A 2386-nucleotide genomic window follows, 5' to 3' on the forward strand; every position below is an offset into this window, starting at 1 on the left:
ATATATATATATATATATATATATATATATATATATATATGAATCATCTTAAATTCATACAGACAACAATGAATCATCTTAAATTCACAATGAAAATAGCAATAATTATAACAAGTCTACAAGCTACACAGAATACAATTTGAAAAAAAGATTCACAACGAAAAATTGACTTTCCTGAGCTATAAGATTGTTACAGAGTAATAAGAGTTCAGCAATGATGGTTTTGGTAGCTAGGGCACAACCAACTCACCATGAACGACGACGGCGACTAGGAATTCCGACGGCGGTAGTAACAGAGGAACGGCTCTTCCTCTGTTGCGTCACTTTCTCACAGGCGTCCCTTCCTTCCTCTCTACGGAAGCATCAATAGCAACCTCCTATCCTTGTTTGGTTCCTTCCAGCGACAGCAGCGGCTTCCAATAACAGCAACAGTGGCAAGGCGCGGCGACGACGGCAACGAAGATGAGCTCCTTCTCTTCCTCGCGTCACGCATTCTGTACGTGTCTCTCTCTCACTCTCATTTTTCCCTCAAGGTCAGTAGCAACGGTGCCTGTGGTCACCACCGGCAGCGCCTCTCCCTTCCCCTCCCCTTCCCGTTCTCTAATCCCCTTTCGTGCTCCCCATCTTCTCTCGTTTTCCCCCTCTCTGTTTCCCCTTATCTCATTTTCCCTTCTGTATGTGACTGTGTGTATGTTTAAATTATGTTAGGGTTAGGGATTGTTAAATTAGGGTATTACTAGTGTTAAACCCGTGCAATGCACAGGCTTACATTTTAATTTGACATGATAAATCGGAAATAATATTTTATAATTATAAATTTCTCAAGTTTAGTATAACACTATCATTGTCATTATATAATAAACGTACTTAATATGTTGTTTTATCTTTATTCAAAGTAAAATACAAATGGAATAGTTTGAAGTCTATAATATTCTTGAGTCATAAAGAAAGAGATCTGAAAAAAATAAGAACATATATAACTGTAATAGTAGCATGTCAATTTTATACTAAACTTTATATTATAAGTCTAATGAAAATTTATCGACAACCTAGTATTTTACTAACCTCATTAGAAAAGCAATTGGCATATAATGTTGTGCTTGATTTCAAGTGTAAATCATAACATGTTACTAAGATGAAATTACTATTTTCTTATCTAAATATTATTAAAAACTTCATTGAACACGGCATTTATTGTTGATGAGTTTGGATTGTTGTCTTCATCTAGAATTAGAATGTTCAGACCATTGCGACTCTTAACTCTTGACAAAGCAACGTAAAATTGCCCATTAGTGAACACTGATTTTGGCAAGTAAAGTCCTATATGTGATAGTGATTTACCATATAGTGAAATACCTTAGTTTTTCAATATTTTTCTCCTCATATATTATAGTATCCCGTCAACCAATAATGTCTAAGTTGCATTCTAAATACGATTTAGTTTGTTAACACTATTAGATATCAATAGTATGACAAACAGTTTTGTCAATTGATGATCAGACCTCAATAATAGCTGCAATGAATCTTCTATCGTCACACAGTAGTCCCATAAAATAGAAAACATCTTGTTAGTTAGGATATGTAATCCCATTAACTGTCCTAATAGATTCATATGTTGTGCAACCTTTTTGAATAATTAACAAAATTCTCATATAGTAGATATCATATGTACCCGGTAGAACATAGTTTAACCTCCCGATAGAATATTCTCTCTTGCATGGATATCATTCCCTTTCTTCTCTATCATGAACAAATTGATTTGGAAACTCAGCATACGTTAAAGTTTGACCTCCTTCAAATTCTTTGTTGGCCTCCATCCATGTTAAGAACATCGTACCTTTCCCTTTCTCTTGATCCATGATTTTCTCAAAATTGTCATCGTCTTTAACGATGATATTTTGCTTTCCAGGTAAATAAAAGGTTAATCTCATCACTGAAGACCATCTCCGATGAATATCATAAGCCAAAGTTCTCCACACAGCCTTCCGTTTAGACAAATACCCATAATTATAAAATTATTTGATCTCATAATACATTTTTTTAAGTATGCTTTATCTTTTATATTTTTAATACTAACATACCAATAATAACATTTTAAATAAAAAGATGGAAAAATATTTATTCAACGAAAATAATGTTTTCCTCAACAAATTAAAATCTTTCAAGCACAATAAAGTTTAATATTACAAAAATATTTATAACAAAATAAAGTTAAAATAACAATCTAAATAAAAAATACTAAAATAAATAAATTTAGATTTATAGAATAAAATCTTGAAACAAATCTAAATAAATAAATTTACATTGAAGTCAATATTAAAATTCTTAGATTTCGTTTTACTCATCTAATATGTGTAAGTGTTTATATTTAAGAAAATTAATTACA

The sequence above is a fragment of the Arachis ipaensis genome, chromosome B01, assembly GCF_000816755.2.
Source record: "Arachis ipaensis cultivar K30076 chromosome B01, Araip1.1, whole genome shotgun sequence".
In the NCBI taxonomy this organism is placed as follows: Eukaryota; Viridiplantae; Streptophyta; class Magnoliopsida; order Fabales; family Fabaceae; genus Arachis; species Arachis ipaensis.